This window comes from Schistocerca piceifrons, chromosome 1 (genome assembly GCF_021461385.2).
Source record: "Schistocerca piceifrons isolate TAMUIC-IGC-003096 chromosome 1, iqSchPice1.1, whole genome shotgun sequence".
NCBI classification, from domain to species: Eukaryota; Metazoa; Arthropoda; class Insecta; order Orthoptera; family Acrididae; genus Schistocerca; species Schistocerca piceifrons.
Window position 1 is genome coordinate 1,054,140,221 of NC_060138.1, and position 8,717 is coordinate 1,054,148,937.

Consider the following 8,717-nt stretch of genomic DNA (forward strand, 5'->3'; position numbering starts at 1 on the left):
AGAGATAAGCTATCTGATTATTATTGCGCAGAATCTGTGAACGATTACCTCGAAAAGAGTGAAGCTGGTTGAATGTTCACGTGCTACTGTCGTGAGCATCTACGTAAAGAGGTAGAAGAACAGTGAAACTACCACTAGGCGCTAAATGGTTGGACGTCCACGGCTCTTCACACAACGTGGGGTTCGGAGGCTTGTCTGCTCTGGACCAATGAGCAGTGGTATCTCTGACGAAAGAGCAAAATGCTGGTGCACGCACAATTTCGGAGCACACCTTTCATCGATATCATTGAACATGGAACTCTGCAGCAGATCATCCCTACATTTTCACATGTTGATTCAACGACATCGCCAGTTACGACTGCAGCAGGCTCGGGATCATCGTGATTCGACCGTCGATCAATGCAAATGGGTCGGTTCTTCGGATAAATCACATTTTTGTTACACTAGGTCGTCGTCTCCATAAAAGCCGTTATCGAGGTGAATGGCGGCTCGAAACGTGCAGCGCACTACGGCCACAGACTTGTGGGAGCAGTATAGTGTTATGGGACACATTCTCCTGCACTCGCATGGGACCTATGGTAGTAATCGTAGACATGCTAAAAGCAGCGAACCACCTGCATCCCTTCATGCTTGATAGTTCCCCGATGGCGATGTCATCTTTCAGCAGTATAATTGTCTGTGTTTCGGAGCCAGAATCGTATACAGGGCGAAAAGTATTTAAACCAACAAACTCTGGGAGGTTGTAGGGGACATCAAAACAAATATTTTTCCCTAATGTCATTTTTTCGTATGAGGAATATTTAAACCGCTAGAGGAAGATTTCTCTGGTGGCAAATTAACCAAACCAACAAACATTTTCCCATTTTTTGTGACCAAGAGGCAACACATTAACACAACCCAATTTCAATTACAGTAGATTTTAGAAAGTACCTCCATAGACACGTAAACAAAGGTTAAACGGTCGGATCATGTTCTGTCTGACATGAGCAAAAACCCCAGGAGTATCCTGAATTATTCCTGCTGCTGCTACTATCCGGTCAACCAGATCCTCTTCTGATGCAACAGGATTTGCATAAACAAGGTTGTGCATCTCTCCCCACACAAAAAAAAGTCCAGAGGGGAAATATCTGGGGATCAATCACGCCATGGTACAGGACCACCTCTGCCAATCCACGTTTCTGGGAACTGTCGGTCCAGGAATCGACGCACACGACGACTGAAATGTGCTGGCGCCCCGTCATGTTGGAACCACATGGGTTGTCTTGTAGGGAGCGGGACGTCTTCCAGCAATCCTGGCAATGCTCTGGTGAGAAAATTGTAATAGTGGCTGCCATTTAATGGCCTAGGTAGCAGATAAGGCCCAATCAAACAGTCCTTAACTACACCGACCCGCACATTAACGAAGAACCGCACTTGATGAGCGCTAGTAACTGTGGCATGTGGGTTATCCTCACTCCAAACATGCGAAATGTGCATGTTGAAGACTCGATCACGCCCGAACGTTGCTTCATCGGTAAAAACACAGACGATGGAAATGTAGGATACATTTCACACTGTTCCAGGTACCACCGCGAAAACTGTGCTCTGAGTGGATAATCAAATGGTTCCAGGTTGCGGACACGCTGTAAGTGAAATGGACGTAAAAATTGCTCTCGGAGGACTGTTCTTACATTCGTCTGATTCGTCCCCAAGTTACGTGCAATTGCACGAGTGCTGATTGAAGGATCCCGCTCCACGTGCTGCAAGAAAGCTTCCTCAAATTGCAGCGTTCTTACCGTCCGACGGCGTCCCTCTCCAGGTAATCTGCTAAATGACCCGGTCTCACGCAGACGTTGGTACACAGCAACAAAGGTCGTATGATGCGGGATACGGCGATTAGGGTATTGTTGTTGATAAACCCGCTGTGCAGCTCGTCCGTTGTGGTGCGCTACGTAGTATGCACCAACCTTATCAGTGTAATTACTCCAGGTGTAGCGCTCCATTAGTAAACACAGACAATGCACTACTACACTGGTGGACAGCAGTTGCCTACAACTGAAGAGCGTAATACGGCCTCTAACAACTGAATAGCGTAATATGGCCTCCACCGGTTTAAATAAACCTCATAGGAAAAAATGACATTAGGGAAAAATATTTGTTTTGATGTCACCTACAACCTGCCAGAGTTTGTCGGTTTAAATACTTTTCACCCTGTACAGTGGTTTGTGGAGCATTGTAGTGAACTCACGTTGATGTCTCGATGTCTCGGCGACCGAATTCGCCTGATGTAAGTCCCATGGGACCCGTCTGTGTCGCTATCGGGCGCCATTGCTACGTACGCAAATCAGCAGCTGGTTATGTACACGATTTACATGATGTGTGCGAAGACATCTAACATCACTTACCTCTACAAACCTACCAACAAACTGTAGGATCTCTGATAGTATCAGTGATGTATTTCTTTCCAAAGATGGACAAACTATTAAACAGCTTATAGTATGAGGCTTCGGGTAAAATAGAAGCAATAACTTGCGTTCCTCAGGAAGGAGTTATAGAGCCTCTGTTGTTCATGATCTATATGAACGATTTAGGAGAGCAGCCCTCTTAGGTTGTTTACTGATTATGGTGTCAATCGCGACGCGTAAAGCTATCAGATGATCAAAACCAACTGCTGAATTAATTTAGACAAAATATCTGTATGATGCTAAAAGTGGCAACTGACACTAAATAATGAAAAGTGGAAGTCCTCATGAGTACTAAACAGAATGTGTGAAATTTCGGTAACACAATAAATCACACAAATCTGAAGTGTGTTAATTTAACTAAATGCTTAGACGTTACAACAACGGATACTTTGGAACGGTCACATAGATAATGCTGACAAAGCGAAGCAAAGAGTGCGATTTATTGGCAGAACACCTAGAAAATGCAGCAGGTCTACTAAAGAGAACTCCTACGCTACACTTGCGCCGTCCTCTTCTGGATCATTGCTGCGCGGTGTGGGATCCGTATCAGATACGATTGACGTACAACGTCGAAAAAGTTTAAAGAAGGGCAGCTCGTACTATCGCAAAACAGGCGAGAGAGCGCCCCAGGTATGACATGCGTGTGAGTTGTCTGTTATTAAAAGAAATCGAAATGGCAATATCTTTGTTATTAAGAAGCACGATGGAATGTTCACTCGGACGTGTATGCAAAGCTGTTTCGTATTTATTCGCAAATACCAGCCCCTCGACTCTCAATAGACATGTCCTTCCTGGACGGGAATATACGTAACGTACGCCGCGTGGGATTAGCCGAGCGGTCTTGGGCGCTCCAGTCATGGACTGTGCGGCCGGACCCGGCGGGGGTTCGAGTGCTCCCTCGGACATGGGTGTGTGTGTTTGTCCTTAGGATAGGTGTAAGCTTAGGGACTGATGACCTTAGCAGTTAAGTCCCATAAGATTTCACACACATTTTTTTGAACGTAACGTACGAATGCAGGGTGTGACACATTGACTTCAACATATTGAAGTTCGGGTCTGCCCGTGAATAGTGCACGGATAGTCCAAGCGGTTAAAGCGACTACTCGTGTATAGTGGGAAGTCAGTGATTGGTATTAGTTACTGTGAATACGTTTCTTGTATTAAAACAAAAGCGTTTCTCGTTGTGGTAGGATGTTCTCGTGAAATTTTGATTACCAACTTGCTCCTCCGAATACGAAAAATATTTTGTTGGCGCCAACCAACACAGGGAGAAATGATCATTATAATAATATAAGAGAAATCGGAGCTCGTACGGAAAGATGTAAGTGTTAATTTTTCTAGGGCGGTTTTCGAGAGTAGAAAGGTAGAGAAACAGCTTGATGGTGCTGCGATCAACCCTTTGCCAGGTGCTTAACTGTGAATTCCAGAGTAGACATGTAGATTTAGATGTAGATACAAATCTACAAAGGCAATTCGGGCATCCTGGTTTATCACCTCCATACCGATCATCGTCACGAAAGTAATTCTATTAGCCTGGTGTATCTTCATAATTATGACCTCCTTCTCCTTTTTTGGTGTTTAAGGTGGGGGAAACCTGCCTCGATTTACCCGTCACTTGGTTGTTCTCCACAAACTTGGTTATTAAGTAATCATTGTTTAGTTCTGAAGCTCCAGCACCAGTTCTGTTTTCTGATTAAATTATGGGCCACCTAATATGCAAACCAAATTCAATAACAACATTATGTTTCGTGAAGATCAAAATTGTGAGTGCAGTTCATCAAAAATCTTTATTATGTTTATGTGTGTGTTTCCACAACAGGTGAGCATGCAGATGAAGACAAATATCACGAAAGTGGCTACAAGCAATCGCAAAATGTAGTCGCGAAATATTTTCACACAACAAAATTACTTTTAAGGATAAAGTGAGTCCTTAAGTCACCAATCAAACACACAATAACATCATTTCGTTGCAAATGGCACACTATACAATAATGTTATGAAGGTCCTACAGGACCTAACGTTCTAGAAAATGCGTGTAAAATAATAATCACAACAGTTGTAAAATGCTTTAGGCTTATCTTCCATTAAAATAATTATCAGTTACATATGTTTTCAGTTTACAGAACTGAATAAAAATACTCACTGATGACGGCACAACATATTTCGGCTGTATGATACACGGACCTGAATTCCCACACGTTATTTTAAATGTTCTAATTTTGCGATATACTTGTTGCTAAACATTCGTTATATTTTTCATTTCCATTATGCTGAGTTGTATTTCTTGTGCTGTTGAGGTACAAATTTTTCTGTATCAATATTTCCGAGGCTGTCTGTTCACGTTCTGAAGCTTTAATAAGGCCCATATTTCACTTACATACGCTACCGTTCCACAGGTCACTGTTTAGCAACATTTCATCTACATCTACATGTACATCTACATCTACATGACTACTCTGCAAATCACACTTAAGTGCCTCGTAGAGGGTTCATCAAACTGCCTTAACACTAATTCCCTATTATTCCATCTTCGAACAGCGCGCAGAGAAAATGAACACCTATATCTTTCCGTACCAGGTCCGATTTCCTTATTTTATTATGATGATCGTTTTTCTCTATGTAGGTCGGCGTCAACAACATACTTTAGCATTCGGAGGAGAAATTTCTTGAGAAGATCTCGCCCCAACGGAAAACACCTTTGTTGGAATGACGTCCACTCAGAATTGTGTGTCATGTCCGTGACATTCTTTTCTCTGTTTCTCGATGATACAAAACGCGCTGCTCTTTTTTCAGCTTTCTTGATGTGCTCCGTTAATCCTATGTGGTAAGCATCCCATACTGTGCAACATTACTTTAAAACAGGACGGACAAGCGTATTGTAGACAGTCGCTTTAGTAGATCTCTCGCATCTTCTAAGTATTCTGCCAATAAAACGCGGTCTTTGGTTCGACATTTTTTTGTGTGCTCTTTCCAATTTAAGTTCTTCGTAGTTGTAATTTCTAGGTATTTAATTTTACGACATTTTTACGGCTTTTGATTTATTGTGTAACAGAAATTTAACGCATTCCTTTTAGCGCTCTCACACTTTTCATTACTTAGGGCCAATTGCCAATTTTCGTACCATAGAGATATCCTATCTAAATCGTTTTGCAATTGGTTTTGATCTTCTGACGATAAACGACAACATCATCTGCAAACCGTTTAAGACGGCTGCTCAGATTGTCTCCCAAATCGTTTATACAGATAAGGAACAGCAGAGGGCCTGTAACACGTCCTTAGCGAACGCCAGAAATCACTTCTGTATTGCTCATGACTTCCCGTCAGTTACTACGAACTGTGGCCTCTCTGATAGAAAATCCAGTCGCATAACTGAGACGATATCCTATAAGCTCGCCATTTGGTTTATTTTGGATTGCTTTTGGTTTTTTTTCCGAAATATTTTTGCATCGAATCATATACATCCTCGAGCTTCAGTTGCTCGTTTTATAACATATTTAATTTTCTTATTCGTAAATTATGGCACAATACGGATGATTAACGTTGTGGTGAGGTGAACATATAGCCTCTCCTCCTCATTAAACAGAACTTGAATGACCAAGTATAGACAGTAGAACTATAACATCTACTGCAGACGAAATGTTGCACTCATACCATTTCACGAGAGAGCCTTTAGCTGGAAAGCTGTGTGGTGCCTGTGACGTATCAGTTCGAGCACCAGTCTTGCTTGCATTTGTGTAGTAACCGTTTCAAGATCTCCTCGGGAACGTTTCAGGCATCTGGCTTTGTGGTCGCTTGTAAACAGACACAGCAGTTTACTTCGGCCGTCCAACAAATGAATATATGCCTCGAATAAAGTCACACCCAAGTGAAGTCTAACATAAGGCAACAACAAAAAAGTAAAAAAATGAATCGCATAAATACATGGTATGAAACGACAGGTTAGGAACGGAGAAACAGTCGATGACGACGTCATTACTGACGGGGCGCTTAATGGGACTGGGGAAGGACGATAAACGGTATTGGTCTCACCCTTTTCAAAAGAACCACAATTTACATTAAGCAATTTATGGAAACCACGGGAAAAAGCTGGATTGCCGGAATGGGAATTCGAACTGCCGTCCACAAGAAAAGGGCTATAGTGTAGTATTTTTCTATCGTTGTGTGACTTAATCTGATTTCGTATTCTAGTCTCGCCTAGGCATTAGGGCCTAATAGTGAAAGACACAAGGCAGCTAACGAAGGCTAAGATTGTAATGGTAGTGATTATGTAACGCACGCTTTTGTTCTGTGTTGAGTCCACCTAATTTCTATCCTCCCCTTGGGGAAGACAGTACATACGAGTGCAACAGACAGAAAGTGCCGAAAATAATCCTTAAAGGTTCTGTGTCTCAGTAGGTAAAAACGGAAACGTTATAGGATCGATTTGTTGACCATCTGTCTGTCCGAAAGTTAAGAACCATTTTTCTCAGGAACTTGTAGACGTACGAGTATCAAATCGAAATTTGTCATATACTAAGATCTACGGTCCCTTGACAGAGTAAAAAATTTAAGCGCATAAGTCAGTGCAATCAAAGGATAAAAAAATATTTTTTGCCATTACAAACTTACGTTGCATTCGTAAACTGACCAAAATCTCAAGAACTACTGCAGGGATTTTGATCTGGTTTTCAGTAATAGGTAGAGTGATTTGCAAGGAAGGTTTATGTGCTCATACAATTTATATTTCGTGCTAATTGGCTGAGAATCGATGAAACGAAGTCCCCTTCCGCTGCTAAAACGATGCATTTGCCATCTAATGGTGGTAGGTATAAGTCCGCCCGACTATTGCGCCGAGAGTCCATGCCTACGATATGTACAGCATTCGTAATGTTTCAGAGCTAAGTAATACTGGTAACTGATGCAGGATACCACTTCCTTTGTTTGGGATGACGTTCAGATATCCCTTAAAATATCCATTGAAGCATTCCGCAGAACAATTCGACATTCAAGTAACAACTGTAGTTCTATGGTCGGCTGTACCGTTTTCTTCTCTGGACACTTCCGCCGTACTTTACCAGCAATCACAACAAGGACGAGAACAGAAGGAGTCAACGCATCTACAACTGTCAGTTTGCGCAGCATGTTGATATAACTTGAAAATTAATAAAATAAATGAAAAGCTACAATCGCAAATATAACTTCTACAAAAAATGTAAACTTAAAATGCCGGCTGTTATGGCCGAGCAGTTCTAGGCGCTTCAGTCTGGAACCGCGCGACCGCTACGGTCGCAGGTTCCAATCCCGCCTGCGCATGGATGTGTGTGATGTCCTTAGATTAGTTAGGTTTAAGTAGTTCTAAGTGACTGATGACCGAAGATGTTAAGTCCCATAGTGCTCAGAGCCATTTGAACCATTTTTTTAACTTAAAATATCCTCGTAAGTCTTGGAATTGCCGGGACCTATATCGTGCTCGGTGGGCGAGTCCTCCTCGCACTTATCCGTTTTTTTTTTTTTGTTTTTTTTTTTAATGTCGATATATCGCTTTACCAAGTGCTGCTGTCATATTCTAAAGCACAAAACATTATCTGACTGCAAGCAACGAATGAGAATGAGAAGTTGGCGGAGTGTAAGGAAGCATGAAATCACGCAGGTAAGGTGTTGTTAAGGTGCTAAATTAGTAGCAGAGAGCCAAAGAGTATTGAATAACTTGTTACCTGCGGTATAAGTTGCTCGTTTATTGTAGTGTCCCGTATTGTGTTACTCACCTTTGTTTCTGGTTGAATACTGAACAGTTAAGAACTTTGAAACACTTCGAGATGACGAGTGAATAACAATGCAGGTAAAACATGGGAAACACATTACTGTCAACTTATTACGAGAGTAGTATTGTTTTTTTGGCAAGCCTTAGAAAACAACTTCTCGATAGAAGTAGTAAGGCTGCCATTAGCCTACAGTCCTCCTGCGATCTGTGTGATTAGAAAAGGGACCATAACAATTTGCACCTATGAATAACTGAAGTTTTTCATATTATTGCGCCTACTAATATTTTGATTAATGTTTTCTCAGTCATTCAGCACTGAAGATAACACATTTGACGTAAATTAAAGGCAACTGCATATGGGGAGGCGCGAACGTAACACATGTTTGGAACTCTACCGTTAATTTAAATTCAACGGAGTTCTGTGAGATTTACGAGATAAGGATGTCAAGATGAAAAACTACGGGCTACCAAAAAAGTAATGGTAATCATAAAGAATGTTCCGGCGTAACGACAAGCGCCGGCGCGACGATCAA